General features: G+C 36.2%; 1 long non-coding RNA gene across 4 annotated transcripts in view; it reads right to left on the bottom strand.

The window, feature by feature from the left end:
• The window catches only part of LOC126934834 (uncharacterized), an 80,529-nt gene that overhangs the window by 52,810 nt on the left and 11,247 nt on the right, over positions 1–16,472 (bottom strand). For 2 of the 4 annotated variants that reach the window (XR_007719115.1, XR_007719116.1), the window contains one exon: positions 6,351–8,971. The exons of the other annotated variants lie outside the window; for them this stretch is intronic. This is a non-coding gene — a long non-coding RNA (uncharacterized LOC126934834). Of the gene's footprint in view, positions 1–6,350; positions 8,972–16,472 lie in introns of those variants that run through there. 4 annotated transcript variants of the gene reach the window in all.

The following is a 16,472-nucleotide window of genomic DNA, read 5'->3' on the forward strand; positions in this document are numbered from 1 at the left end:
CAGCACATTGGGAGGCCGAGGCAGGTAGATTATCTGAGGTCAGGAGTTTGAGACCAGCCTGGCCGACATGGTGAAACCCCGTCTCTACTAAAAAAAAAAAAAAAGAAAGAAAGAAAATTAGCTGGGCATGGTGGCGTGTGCCTGTAATCCCAGCTACTCAGGAGGCTGAAGCAAAAGAATCGCTTGAACCAGGGAGTCAGAGGTTGCAGTGAGCCAAGATCGTGCCACTCTACTTTAGCCTGGTGACAAAATGAGACTCTGTCAAAAAAAGAAAGAAAGGAAAGGAAGGAAGGAAGGAAGGAAGGAAGGAAGGAAGGAAGGAAGGAAGGAAGGAAGGAAGGAAGGAAGGAAGGAGGGAGGGAGGGAGGGAGGGAGGGAGGGAGGGAGGGAGGGAAGGGAGGGAGGGAGGGAGGGAAGGAAGGAAGGAAGAAATAATTCAAATGATCTGGGTTGTCCAAAAAAGGAACTGCTGATCAGGAATGTGGTCCATTATAAGCTAATAGAAAATTCAAGCAAAAGATGAGAATTGGACTAGATGGCCCTTGTGGCTTCTTCATCAGTGAAAGTCTGTGAACCTAGAATTAAAAAGGGAATTTGACTGAAGTGAGCATCTAAGGCACATTCTGAAGACCATATTCATTTTTTATAACATCTGCACCCTGCTCCTCTCTGTTAACCTGGGTATTTAAAATCCAGTGGTGTGTAATCTAAAGACCTTCTCAAAACACTATACCATATTTACATTCAAAATCTTTGTAAAGTAAGAACAAGTCAACTACCTTGTTTCTCTTCCTACTGAAGAGCTGACTCTACTACAGAAATTGTAAAGGAAATAATTATCAATAGAGTTAGATCTAGAACATAGCACCTTTGATTCATGAAAATGAAACTTTGAACATGTATCTCTTGACCTTCATTGTTTAACATTCCTCCCCAAATTCTCCCTAATGTTGATGGCTTAGTTTATTAATTCAAGTTCGTTGAATAAACCATAGTCTACAATCACGATAGTAGTTTATGAGAGCAAGTGTTGATGTTACTCTAAGTGCATGGGGAACTTGCAAAGGTCCTTTTCTAGAGGCCTTCAAGATAAGTTGCAGAGGTCCTTTTCTAGATATTGTGATTTATTCTACTATTAGCTCATTCCTACTTTTCCACTAAATCTGCCAGTTATCACACTGTGAGCAGAGTAAGAAAAAACTCTGGGAATGAAGAAATTCTGCCAGTGTCACTTGTGTATTACAATGCTACTGCACTTTTGATTTTCTCCCTCCCACTATTGGTAAGTTATGATATAGCCTCCTCAACACAATACCTAATGCTGAGTACTGTAATAATCATGGTGCACTGCTCACAATCCCTGTGGCAAGCATTTAAACTGCTCTAAGCACCAGCAAAAAAAGAAACAAATATTTCTTTTGTGGTTCCTTTTAGTCCTTGAATATATCACAATTTAACCCTAATCAGATTTACCTGATGTCAGGAAATAACCTGGGACTTTCGGCAGTCATTATCCTAAAGGGTAATAATCAGAAGGTTGAGAGGAAAAACTTAAGATGGGACTTATCTAATGGGCTAACTTAGGTGACTTAGAGAATTACATACAAAGGGTATAACCAGAGCCAAGTGTAATGTCCCATGTGATTTTTACTAGGAGAGACTAGTCTTAATAATTTCATCTTTGGACAACCCTCCTTTCTAAGCATGTACCTGCCACTTAGGGATCCCCAACCCAACACGCTGAGGCTCATTTCATCATCATTACAGCTCTAACCCCATTGTAAAAATTCACCAGGGTCTTTTAAGCCAGGATAACAAACTTCTCAAAGTGTTGAAAAAACTTGGTGGCTGATATATGCATGGACTAAGTTATGTATATAGGTTAATAAACACACACACACACACACACACACACACACACACACACACATCTTTTAGGACTGGTTTGCCTGAAGTCTTCACATCATGGAATGTCAAATGTCAAATGTCTTTAAAATATGATTATCGGCCAGGCACGGTGGCTCATGCCTGTAATCCTGGCACTTTGGAAGGCTGAGGTGGGTGGATCATGAGGTCAGGAGTTTGAGACCAGCCTGGTCAATATAGTGAAAACCCGTCTCTACTAAAAATACAAAATTTGAGGTCGGGTGCAGTGGCTCACGCCTGTAGTCCCAGCTACTTGGGAGACTGAGGCAGAAGGATCGCTTGAACCTAGGAGGTGGAGGTTGCAGTCAGCCGAGATCATGCCACTGCACTCCAGCCTGGGTGACAGAGTGAGACTCTGTCTAAAATATATATATATATATGTATGTATATATTTATATATATAATGTATATGATATATATGTGTATGTGTGTATATATATATTTTTTGTCTGATTCTCCTAAGAGAGAGTAAACTGGCAGAGAAATAGATAAGATAATAATTTGACATTCCACATTGTTGTTATCTATATATAGTGTTGTCCTTGAGGTTAGCAGATGCCAGAATTCCTAGATCAATTAAATAGAGCACCCTTTGCCCACAGCTTCCTTTGTAAAAGCTGAATATACTAACGGATTTTTCAAAATATCTATTTTTCATTTTTAAAAGTATCCCTATTTAAAATGTAGGAGTCTAAAAATATACACAAACCAAATGTTGATTCATTGTAGGAGTTGCATGTTATGATTCCCTCATTGCATCTGGTAACTGCATGTGGTTAGCTACACTTGGTACGACTGGATACAGCTTGACATATTCTGGGATTTATTAAAATGTAAATGACAAAGCAGAAAAGAATGTTCAGACAATTGGATTACTCCATTGACTGAATGTTCCAATACTGTATCTATTTTTGTCAAAGCAATGGTGGTTCCTGCTGTGGAATGCTGAATGGAATATTCCATTGCAGAGCATGGGGAGAACTTGAATAAAGGAAATTGAAACCTAACCATTTAATTTTTAATTCACCTCTCTAAAAGCAACACATTGCCAATACTTGTAAAAGAAATTATGATAATTTTGGCACACAATTATTGGAAGATCATCACTTTCAACTATTTATTCAGTGTCTATTATTGGTTCTGTAACTTCATTCATGAAAACAATGATACATTTGCTTGTTTTTGCTCTTGGCCTTGGCTTGTTTTCGTTATGAGCATTATGTGATGAGCATGAATATCTGTGATATGGCAGTGAATATGCACAATCCAAGAGAGACATTTTCCTGATGGGAACTGTTCTTATTTGTTCCAGAGAAGAGAAGACTGGGAGGTAGTTGTCTTTAAGGACATGAAGGGATTGAGTTTAAAAGAATGGAGGCCGGCTGTTCTTTCTCTCCACAGGGAACAAGAGAAAATGGGATTAAACTACAGCGTGAGGGATTTGGAATAGAAATAAGAATTTCCCAACTGTGTAGAATCTCAAACACTGAAATGCATTTTGAAGGAAGTATGTGGACGTTAGTTTTATTTCGATGCCTTTAAAATATGGAACGGCACATTTTCACTATGTGGTTTTATACGGACGAAGAAGAGCAGATTTGATGACAGAGTTCCGGGATTCTCTTGATCTATGAGTAGAATCTAAAAGTGGTGCATGGTGGTAACTATGAGAAGTAACTATTTTTTATAGTGGTTATTTTTTAATGTCAACTTTTCTCATGGGGACAGACTGTCAATTTTACCTGTACAGTGAAACATGAAATGGAATGGAAGGTAATATAATAAGTTGGGTGGGGACAGATAATGTGGGAGCACAATGCAATTTTTAATTTTGTCTTCCCACTACCATTTCTGCTATTGAGTAATTTAAGTTTAAAGGCAAAATATCCTTCTAGTGGAGTTTAATATATGTATATTGATTTTTGAATTTGTAAAAATGTGCTCAGGATTCCTGGGGAAATGAGCATCTCCTGCACCCTCTTTATGGACACACACACACATATATATATGTATATTTTTAAGGAGTTGCATTTTCACATTTGATTAGCAAATTAGCAGAATTATTTGAGTATATGGGATTCAAATTGGTCCAAATTCAATTTTGCTGTTAAAAATTATGACCACAGTGGATATTGGTCTTGACTTGAAGATAATTATATTTTCCACTTCCCTGAGATAGTTTAGTGTAGCAGAAAGAGCGTTGTGTTAAAATCAGAAACTTGGGGGTCAGGTCTTATCTCAATCATGACCTGGCTGTTTGACCTGGACAACTCAGTAACTGTTAAGTATGAGTTTATATTCTGAGGAATAAACAAAAATGTGTTAAACAAATGGTTTTCGTTCTAATATGCTATCAGCTATTGATACCAAAAACTCTCGATTTTCTGAGCTGAGTCTAAGATTATGTTCCCATAAGTCAATAGTTCTCAACTTTGGCTGCACATTCTGATCTCCAAGGGAGCTTCAGAAAATTCCAATTCCCAGGCCACATTCACACCAATTAAATCAGAATCTGACCTAGGTATCAGTATTTTCAAAACTCCCCAGGTGGTTACAATGTACAGCCAAGGTTTAAAACTCATGCTTTGGATACAGTGCAGTAAGGAACTGAAATAATCATATTAGTGTTATCTATTATGAGTGTGAGAATTGTGTCCATCTTGTTCCTTCCTGTATCCTCAAAACTGAACAAAGTGCCCAGCACATAGTTGGTGCTCAGTAAATACTTAATAGTTTTAGTAAACTTTGGCCAATTCCTAAAAGATACAGGATGTATCAAATCAGCTACCTCCTTTAATCATTTTTATGTTCATCTCATTCACTTAATAAGAGCTCAATTCTCTTCTTTTTTTTGGTCTGTGTAAACATCAAATGAAAGTGAAATAATAGGTAATCTTTTGCTGCAATACAATTCACCTATCCTTAGGACGAAATTGAAAAAAAAATTATCTATCACATTCTCTAGAGAAGGGGCCCTTTGGAATCTAAAGACATGTCTACTACATGACTCTACACATCTAAGTGAAAATTAATAAAACTAACTGTCTCTATGTGTCCAGATGTGATATTCATTCAGCAGACATTTATGAAGTACTTTTGATGCCAAGCATTGTGGTAGGCTATTGTAGACTTTCCTGACCAGAGTTTTATGCTAGAATTGAACCCTAATGCTCTGAGCATCTTTACACGTAATGAATTATTTTCCTTCCTTTGCATATAAAATTGTATTTTTAATATATCATTCTTGGGAGAATTGAAAAAATATCATTCAAATCATCTTTGTTCTCTGTGGTTCACATAGCAAACCCCAGTTAAGAAAGGGCTGCAAGTCAGGAGGATAAAATAACAAGTAAAACGTAGCATTTATCTTCTAGAGTGGCACTGTCCAATAGAACTTTCTCAGTGATAGACGTGGTGTTCAACAGAGTGGCCACCAGTTGCATGTGGCTGTTGAGAACTTGAGATGTGAGCAATGCAACTGAGGAACTAAATTTTTAATTTTACTTAACATTAATTAATTTAAATTGAAATAGCCACATATAGTGAGTGGCTACCTTGTTGAATGGCACAGTTCTAGAATCTCATGTTCAAATATGAGCACGACACGGGATGATAAGTGCTAATAAGAAGTAAGCTCAGAATGACATAAAAGCACCTAGGTGGGGAAGCTAGTCTTAGCGGTGGTAGAGGTTGGGGTGAAAACTTTCCAGAGAAAATGACTTCTAGGATGGGATGTAAAGGACGAGCGATGGAGTTTGGAAGGTGTAGTGGAGAAAGTACTAGGTAGAAGCTGAAGTGTGTGAGAAAGCCCAGAAGATAGAGGGAACATTAAGAAAAGGCAGGTGGATGGCACGAGCCTGGAAGCACAGAGGGGCTGAAGAGCTGATGAGTCCAGAGAGGACCATTGGAGCCAGGATCAGGGCATGAAGGGTTTTAGGTGTCACGATATCTCAAGGGCAATGGGAAGCCAGTGAAGAGTTTGAAGTCATGGAATAATACAATCATATTTGTGGTTTAGAGAGATTTCCCTGGCTGCCCCTTGGCAGTGTGAAGAGGAAAACTGGAGACATGGTACGTAGTCCAGCTGAGAAATGAGAGTTGTACTTTAATGCAGTAGCATAGATGGAGAGAAGTAGACATATTTGAATAACAGAAAGAGAAAAAAATCAAAAGATTACCTGAGTGATTGACCATGGCTGGTGGAAATGGGAGAGACAAAGGACCAGACCTTGATTTTTGACTTGGGAGATGACAGTACCTTTTATTTAAAGGTAACATGGGATCCTTTAGAAGTTGTTTCTACATTTAAATTTTCCTATCACATTAGCTGACTTGTTCCTTGTGGATCCTGAAACTATCTTTGATATACACTAGTGAAAACAAATAAATTATAAGAGCATACTTTTTCAAGAAATCAACACAAATTCACAGTTGATGCAACATTGCTTTTATTGGGGGTTAGGAACATATGACAAAGTCATGTAAAATGTCAACAAAGTCACACTTTGTGCTTGGCTGCTCTTTACAAAAAAAAGCCCCGTTTATTTATGAACTCATTTAATAAGAACTGTATGAGATGTGGCCAACAATTATCATGGTGAAAACAGGACGGCCAGAGCCATGAGGAGATCTATGTCTGACAATGCTAGCGAGCTAAGTGGAAATTTACCATAGTCAAATATCAGATATGTCCACACATTTAGATGTTTGTCCATAAGTAGACCCAGCTTAGCTGACTCCTTTGAGACAGAATTGTGTCTTGAACCTCTGTTATTCAGCTAACCACATTATTAATCATTACTAAATGCCAGTCACATGCAAAGGGGATGGATAAGAAGAATGAGATTTGCTCAATTTTAGCTTTTTATGGCTGAAGTATTTTTGAGTCAGTTACATGGATACGTGAGGATTATAATAGGAAATGACTGAATATTTTTAAAAACGTAACTACTATGGAAACAGTCATGTATAAACATTTGTGCAGAAGCACTTACAAACATATACTGTGCATAAAGTTGGTTAAGAAGATGCTCATTAGATATGATTTATGTAGGTGAACTAAGAATTTGAAATAACTTAAAAACACCATTGAAGACATTATACACATAAAACTTTGGACATTATGCATTCTTTTGGGGATGAACCACTGACAACTTCTGGACTTCATTGCTAGCTATTTTTTACATTAAGATGGGAAACCAAAGAAGTGCAGAACAGAAGCAATCCACTAGGAACAAAGCTCCCTGGTTACTACCTATAGATAGACTGTTTCCACTCATCAAATTGAAGTGCATACTTAATTTAGGAAGGGCAGACTAGTGCAAGAGCTACTGATAGTGAACTGGAGGGCCTGGTTTCCATCCCTTACTCTGTCACACCCCAAAGTTCGATCTTCTGTAAGTCACTCTAAATTTATGGCCTTTAGATTTATTGCCTCTATTAAAAAGGGCATTGCAACAAGTGACTTAAACCTCCCCCTTTTTTATTCTCAAAGATTTGGGATTTTATGGAGACAAAAGTGAACAATCTCATCAAAGTCTTGCAAAAAAAAAAAGTCTGAAATGCCGATAAACTTCATTCCCCATTTTTTTTCCAATTTCTATCATGAAAATACATTCTATCACTCTCGTGTAATTTTAACCAGAAGATTGAAAAGTTTTAGGTGATTATTAAATGGAATAGCTATTTGTTTGCCATGGAAAAATATCAAGGAATATAAAAAGGGGTAATAATTGTGACATTGATTACAATATTGCAACTTAGCACTTTAGATCATGAGCTTTGCGATTGCAATCCTGAATGTGAGCCCTGTATATGGCACTTTGGCAAGTTTTCTTGCCTGTAAAATGGGAATAGTAATACCTATTTTGCTAGGCTGTTGTAAGGCTTAAGTGAGTTAATATGTAAAATACTTAACAGAATTCAATAAATACCAATTATCATTAGGTTAATGGAAAAAATCATAGTTCTCCATATTGACACCAATCTCCCTTACTTACTTTAATGGAAGGGAAATATGATAATAATTCTAAGGAATACCTGGGGTGAGAGACAGGAGGTGACAGTGCAAAGTTTTTTCCAGATATGTATAGAGAGCTGCTGAATGTCTGGGTTTAAGTCAACAAGATGTATATATTCCTTTCCTCCTCCAATGACATCCACCTAAAGAACTCCATTTCCTCCTTCCTTTTCATTTATCTAAATCTTTGACATCACTCAAGATTCATCTCATATTTTCCTCTTTTAAAACTTTCTTCCCTAAATAAGCCAGTTTTGCCAACTTGATGGCAAACTCCCCCGAACTCATCTTTTGCTTGGTTTTGTTTTTGATCTGACCCTCTACTGACCCTATCTGTTACTTATCTTTGCAAATGTTTCTATAACTTTTTCTAACTAGATTTAAACTCTTTAGAAGCAGTGTTTTTTATCTGACAGAATCTAGCTTTCTCGATAAAAAAAAAATAATGATCGATTGGTTAGTGTCAAGTGGACCAATGTGGTACTATGATTATTTTACCCTTTGAATAGCCTCTGACTACTTTATTTTAAAAGTACTTTTTATTCTGTAGGTCACTCTTAAGATCCAACCCAGTGTGTGGCTAAAAATCATTCTCCTTGTAGGATTAATTTTGTTTCTTAAAATATCAACACATTTGTGCAATTTGGGATTTTGGAACAAGTGCATTAATAAGCATATTCGTACTAGGAAAAAAATGAATGTCACATGAATTTAAGTACAAACAGAGGAATACACACGAGGAAGGGAAAGTTCTTGTCTCATGAAAATCTAGATGTCATTATTGAGTTTTTCTGTTTCTTGAAAAGATTGTCTCTTGTTCTGAGAGTTCTAGTGGCTGAAGCTGCACAATTTGGGGGTGTTGCTTAGCAGAGGAGGTGTCTTCAGGTGATCACTTTCTTTGTTTCAACTTCATAGTTGGTTTGAGAGTCCATCAATATAGCAGTCTCTTCAGTCTTTGTCCTTGCACTGGGGAGACATTCCTGAGGAGGGGGACTATAGGACCAGCTGAAAGGAACATCAACACAACTAAAAAAATAACAGAACATGTCACAGAAAGTTATCACATTGACTCTTTAATAATAATAAAAAATAAATGTAGTGATGCTTTGGGAACCATTTTCACTAGGAAAATGCCATTGTTTTACATTGTTCCCCTTGCTAAAGAATCAGTCAGCAATGGCATTGCCTGAGTGTGTGTGATACACCACTCTAATGGCTCTGGGAGAAAATGCTGTGTAAGAAAAGCTTCAGGTTTATCCAACAGGGGACTTGCTGAAATAGGACACATAGGGAAAGAACAAAAGAACACAAGACATTGAGGACACATTCAAATAAATCCAAGGAGTGAAAACAAAGTGAGATAGCTGGGAGTACATAACTGCGTAGGAATGCAGGGCTGAATGAAGTCACTAGGATTGTTAGATGTTGTCAATTCCTTGTATTTGTCTTTGTATTCCCAGTGCCTGGCACAGAACATGGTATGGAAAGAAACAAAATTAAAAAAAAAGAGGGAAGGAAGGGAGGGAGGGAAAAGAAGAACGAAAGAATGAAAGAAAGAAAGAAAGAAAAAAGAAAGAAAGAAAGAAAGAAAGAAAGAAAGAAAGAAAGAAAGAAAGAAAGAAAGAAAGAAAGAAGGAAAGCAAGCAAGCAAGCAAGCGGAAGGGGGAAAGGAGAACAAAAAAAGAGAAGGATGGAGGGAAGGAGGGAAATAAGGAAGAAGAAGGTTTTCAAAGTGTGGAAGAGGTGGGGGGAGAGATTATGCAGAAAGGAAAAGCATATCCTGGAGCGTATTCAATGACTTGGAAGCCAGAGAAAGCAGGCTCACTTAATTCAAGAAGAGATTACACATTCTAAGTGGTTTTAGAAAATGGGGTAGGGCAATTTCCAGGTGGCTTTGAACACGTTAAGATTTAATTTGGGAAGTATGATGTGTTAATGTAACTATTGTAGGCTTCCGAGAGGAATATTAAGATGATTCAAATGAATCAAGTGGAAGGAAAAATGTGAAACTCAAAGGAGTTAATCCAATGGAAAAAAACAAACCATACCGCAAGAAATTAAATGAAGGCAGGCCTAAAGAATATAGTCTTAAAATAGAAAGGCAGGTGCTTGTCGGGGTTTCTTCTATGTTAATGTTAATTGAGAGAAATGGGCTTAGAACTTAGATCAGGAATTTGCTTCTCCCACTGTGTAGCTTTTTTCATTCTTCAGCTGTTCTTCTTTTCTGTTACTGCCCCTTCCTGAAAATGAACTCCAGTCCCTACTGTTTTAGCATCAATGCAAAATATGTTAGTAAATACAGAACGTGGAGGTGGAATCAAATATAACTTTGAAGGACAACTGTTGGAACAAATGAGCTCTGGATTCACTGGTCCTGGAGTTGTTCCTATGCCTCCATACTTTAGAATGACTTCAAAAATTCTAAAAGCTGTAAAAGAATTTAGAGCCCAACTAATCCAACCCATGCATTTTAAATATAAGGGTATTTGAGAAGAGTTGTTATTAATGTTTCTCTTTTTTATTTTATAAAAGTTGATATGAATAAAATATACTTTTCAGGTAGACGTTAATTTAACTGAAGACCTTCTCATCAGCCTCTTCATCATGCTTACACAGCGAAGACGTCTATTAAGTCAGGCACACCAAAAGGGGTACACTATGACACATGACTGCTTTTTGCCCTAACCCCTAACCACTTTGGATATACTGAGGATGCTGGCTCTCTAGATGGCAGGTATAATATGTTTTTCAATCTGCAAAATAACTAAGTGTTAAATGTTAATAGATATTTTTCTAATTAAGCATGCAATAACTGCTCTTGGATGAGTAATTAAATATACATCTTAAGATTTTAGAATGTATTATTTTGTGAACATTGACAGGGATGATGGAGTGCTAAGCTTTTGATACACATTTGTAAAACTCATTTTTTTAATACATTAAAATGTTATATATTAAGGAATAACATTTCACACAATTTTTTTGTGGCTCATTTGGATATCTAATGATGGCAAATCCTTGAATACATGAGCAGGTGAAAAGTAAACCTTGTATTTCTTTGGTATTAGGTAGCTATACATTATGCAAATAGGGACTCCATTTGCAAATAGGGACTCTTTTCTAATAGGGACTCCATTATTAAAACAAATTTTGAGAAATGGATAGTAAAAATATGTGAATGACCATATTCTAGGTGTCTACTCTGAGTCAACTGTTCTACAAATCAGCTTTCTTTGGGCTCTATGCCTACTCAATTGCAATGAGTCATATCTCGTATCATCTCGATATAAGCCTCTCTTAGAATCCTTTTTGTCTCCCAAACTTATAAGCATAGATCAAGACCCTTGTATTGCCTTGCTCGGTCAGAGTCCTTCTGTGACCTGATGGTAATGATTCTCCAAATTTGCAACAAGAGCCTCTTCACCTACTGAGTCAACTACCAGGCTGACCAGCCAACTCGCTGTTGCTCTGCCTGGGCTACTCCTTAATAGGTAGCTCTTCAGGGCTCAGTTCCCCGGAAGGAGGCTCTCCAGTGGGGCCGTCAGTAGACCTTGGACATCATGTCAAGACGTCAAAAGGGAAGTTGATGTTAGTGCATAAATAACCTAAGGCAGAGTTTCAGTATTCAACATGTGCCATGCAAAACAGTGAAAAACAATAAAAAAAAAAATTGCTGATTATTGTTACTGTTTTGATTACTTTGGTTAAATTAAAATTATTATCTCTGCCTAAGGTCATTTCCCTGGCATTCTATTTTGTTATTTCAACAAAGGAAATAAATTTCTTCTTAAAACAAATGAATAACATTTACTATCCTAATATTCTCAATTACTTCAAGTTATCTAAAGTCAGGAAAAAGACTAAATCAATCAAGAGTAGCAAATATTTTACAAATTAAGCAAGTGTCCACAATGATAACCCTTTTAGAGATAATTAATTTCCAGCATCTAGGTCACACATATTTATTCTTGCATAAGAACACAGATTGTAGAGTCTTCATATTCCTATATTAATTAAAGAACTTTTTAAAAATAAGCTTATTTTAAAAAGATTCTACTAAGGAACCATTTCAATGATGAGAAATGCACAAGAAAAGAAAAAAAAACTCAAGTAGTCAACATGTAAACCAACAGACAACTATATGCACATTAGTATAATTACACATTGCAAATTATATCGGATGTATCTAATATCTAATTTTTTGAAAGCTGATTCCACTTGAGACTTCAATAACAGCATCAACATTTTGCAGGTGGCTCCTTCTGTATAGTATCCAAAGGGAATTATTCCTCTAATGTGCTTACAACCCTCAAGTAAAAGCTAAAGCTCTCTCTTAAAGGACCAATGAACAATGAACACTAGGAATATTACCTTGATAAAGGAAGGGGGAAGGGTTTCACCATATATAATATTCAGCACGGTTATTTATTCTGTTCCTTCTGTGCCCATGATATTTATTTGCTTCAAGCAATAAAAACAAACTTAAACAGAAGACTCATTAGAAAATGTGAACGAGGCTACATCTATATTCTGAGGCAGCGATATAAGAAGCTAAGGGTTGATAATTTCTTAGATCAGTTGATAATAGAGAAATGTTCAACAGAATGGCAGATTATATCTTTGACTGAAGACAGAAAGCCCTACATTAAATTCAGCACTTCTAAAACATATGATTAATTTGTCCTAAAGAGGACACCAGATCAAAGCTCTGCTTTGAGAAATAGGCTTTTGTCCTCATCTTTCTATATGAGGTAATCAATCATCAAATAACCAAAATAAATTTGTGATCTGGGAGAACGAAGCATATTATTCAAGGTGATTGGATCCATTTTCTTGATTCCTCCTTCAAGATCTCTCTGCTAATTAGTCAGGGTTACTATTGAATTATTTAATTATCTGCACTTTTGTGCAATAAAATATGTTGTCGTATCACATACTTTATCATGCTGTTGCAGTTCACACTTAATGATGCCTCTATAGTTAGCAATTTCCTTTGTTCTGCTCAGTAAGTGGTTTTAGAAAGAGGGTGGGCCGGGAAGGTGGAGTCCTGGGGTTTGTAAAATAAAATCATATATTCCTGGTCTACACGCCAAACTTTATGCATTTACATGAATTTCTTCTTAGAAATTAAGTGGCAGTTCCATTTGTAATAAGCTAAGAGGCACAGGTCGGTGACTTGGAATGCAACCGCCACCGTGTTACTATACCTTGAACATCTCTAGTGTATTTCCACTGCAGTGCGATGGTAAAATGACGATTTAATTTTTTTTTTTTCTAATCAGCAAGGAATGTCTTTAACAAGGAAGAAGTAAATTATGATAATTACTCTGAATGGTCGGATCCTTGAGCATTACTAATTAGCATTTATTGCCTGGATTATAGAACAATGCATGTGAAACCGAACTGCGATTGCTCTTTTACGTTGAAGACTTGAAAAGGCAATGGAGCAAAAAGCCAGCATCATCAGTAGTGTAGTCAGTAGTTTACATCTCCTTGATAGGACGCAGAACCCCTCACTTTGGAAACACATAAATATGGTCCTCAGTATTTATGGCCCATTCATTTTTTTTTGTTAGTCACATATTTACATAAGATATCACAGTCATGGTAGACTAATGAGAGGAGAAGCATTTTGGTTATGATGTCATTTTGGGATGATTTTATCAGTTGTGAGAGTTTAACAATAAGGAACATAAAACTTGCTGTTTCATAAAAATATGAAATTTTCCTGGAGAAATTTGGACTTAAAAATGGAACAAAGAACTCAGTTGGTCATGAATAAAATTTTACATTCACTTCCCCACTTTCTCTTAGAAGATCTACAGTTGGGAATAACCGATAAAAGGCAACTGGTTTCTGGCTTAAAAGCCTTTTTCATTAGGAATTTTCAGTAAATTAAAGGCTGAAATTAGAAAAACATTAGACATTAATCAACAGACCAACACCAGTCACGTAAATAAATGGCATTCGTATAATTTGGCAGTTGAAATTATTAAATAATCTGGCAGGTAGAAGGAGAGAAAGAGGAAAAACGAGCCGTTCATCATTCTCACTGCAGTCTCACCGTTTCCCTCCACACCCCATTACAGCGAATGAAGAGAAAGAACATCGTAAAATATAAAGCCAGTACTAAATACAGTCACTAGTCTTCCAATACCTTCCATGGATTCCCCACCCTGATCCTTTCTAGTTTGAAAGAATAAGTTTGACTAAATCTGTGAGGAGATTAAACAGGCTGGTGATAAAAATTAATTCTGCTGAATGAGCAAATGCATTTGGATTGCAGAGATGCAAATAATAATACTTTTCTTTTCCTTTGACATACCAAGAGGATTAGTTTAGAATGTTAAATTTGATTTTATTAGAATATATTAGCAGTGTTTTAATTAATACCAATCAAACATTTTCTTTCCCTGAGGCTTGATGTGTTCCTCACTTTCTAAATCATCTGTCTTTTTTTCACCAAAAAGCCCCTCTACCAAATTACCAAAGCCTTTGTTACATTCTTTATAATTTTACTGTATTCAATAGAAAATTATGAGCCCTTTACCTAAAGGTGTCTTGCCTATAATATTAGTTCCCAGGTGCTAGATTTAAAATGAATACTGTTCATTAGTACACTTTTTTTTTTTTTTTAAGGTAGAATTAGAGACTTGAAAAGAAATATCTTCTGTATTTTTCTTTTGGGGAAAAATGTTGCAAAAAGAGTTTTGGCTGGTTCATATTATTTGGCTTTATTCTCACTAGAGCTTCCTAGAGCTGTTAAATTTCCAACTGCCTTGGTTTTGAGCTGGCATTTCTTTGGAAACAGAGGCAAAAAAGGAATTTTTAAAAAGGAGGTGGGGAGAGAATCTAGTTAAAAATACAGTGAGCCAGTGTGCCCTGTGAACTGAATTGTAACTGTGTGTTCCAAGGAGGTGCTGCATTGCATTTCACTCATTATCCTCTCCTTTTCTCTCAAGCTTCCTGTCCTTCTGTGTCCGAAATCTCCAGTTCACTTCTTTCTCTTTTCTTCCCGCAACGCACCCCCACCCCAGTTCCCCGCCTAATTTTTTTTTTTTTTTTTTTATCTGCCAAGCTGGATTTGCACTTTTAAAGATCAGTATCAATAATGCCCTGCTTGTTTCGGTTGCACTCTCCCTTTAAAAGACAGCCCCCTCTAATTGATGCGTCTGGGCTAGTCTAGACTGGTAGTGATTGAACCAACCACCAATTATGTTATTCATTTCACTGAACTTCACTGATGGGCTCGGTGAGGAAGAAGGGGTGTTGAGAAACCTGCCCTTGCACTGAAGCAGTTGCCTGCTGAAATATAAAATCGGGTGTCGTTATGCACTCTTAAATGCCTGGGTGATCAATTGTATGATAGCAACCTCGGAACATGAGCAATCCACTTGAAAACATGTAAAAACCTGAGAGTGCCTTGAAATACAAACTAAAACACTTGTATTAAATTACTACCCTGTTATCAGTGAAAATCACAGAAGAATTTTATCTGGCATGTTTTTATTGATCCATGTATACATTTTCATAGGGTAAACTGCAGATATATTTTAACTTCAAAAAGCACCAACTGTTTTACAAATGTTTGATATGAATAATGTGGTAATATAGATCCCTAAGTTAAATAGATGCCTCGCTGTAATTTCCAAATACCTATGCATACACATCAGCTAAGATAGGGGAAGTCATTAAACCATCGAATATAAACTAACGATAACACAACAATCAAATAACTATTTTTTTTTGAAGCACATTCAGACTATCAAAGACTGGAAAGTAATATTCGAATATTACTACACAAGAGGTTTCAACAAAAGACACGGTGCAATTGTTGCATAGTTCATATTCTCAATTCAATTTTCTCATACAAAATGGTTTCTTGATTGCAATTTGGCATTAATGATTAAAATTGCAATAAACACTTAAAAAAAAAAACAGGCAAAGAACAGTTTCCCTAACCTTCAACTGCACATATAAAACAAGGCTACAACCTATATAAAATCTTAAGAAGAAGAAAGCATTTGGATTGGGCGGATTTAGGTGTTTTTCAAACATAGAAGAGAAATGTTGGCCCAATAATATGAAAATTGTTGAAATGAAATTTTATACTAGAATTTTTCACAACAAAGGAAAGGTAAGTTACTGTTTCTCTTCCCCAACTATGAGACAGACCTAAATCACTGAAATTATTCGGTTATAAAAAGTTACAGCTCAAGAAAACTACAAACTAGGTAATGCTGGCCATAACCTTAAGAAAGGATAATTTTAAATGTACTGTTTGGGTGTTATAAAATATTTTTGGACTGAATTTAAGTACTGATAAAATTTTTCTTAGTTTTAAAGTGAAAAACAGTATTTGTTACTCCGAAAGAATATGATAATTGTGTTTGCTGTTGTTGTTGCTTTCATTTTACATATTTAGAAGATTTATTTCCAATCTTTATCACCTTTATATCCATGAAGTATAACATTTTGTAAAGATACCCAGCAAGGAGGTGGTATCCCTTCTTTTATTTTTAAGAAA

The sequence above is a fragment of the Macaca thibetana genome, chromosome 14 (genome assembly GCF_024542745.1).
Source record: "Macaca thibetana thibetana isolate TM-01 chromosome 14, ASM2454274v1, whole genome shotgun sequence".
Lineage (NCBI taxonomy): Eukaryota > Metazoa > Chordata > Mammalia > Primates > Cercopithecidae > Macaca > Macaca thibetana.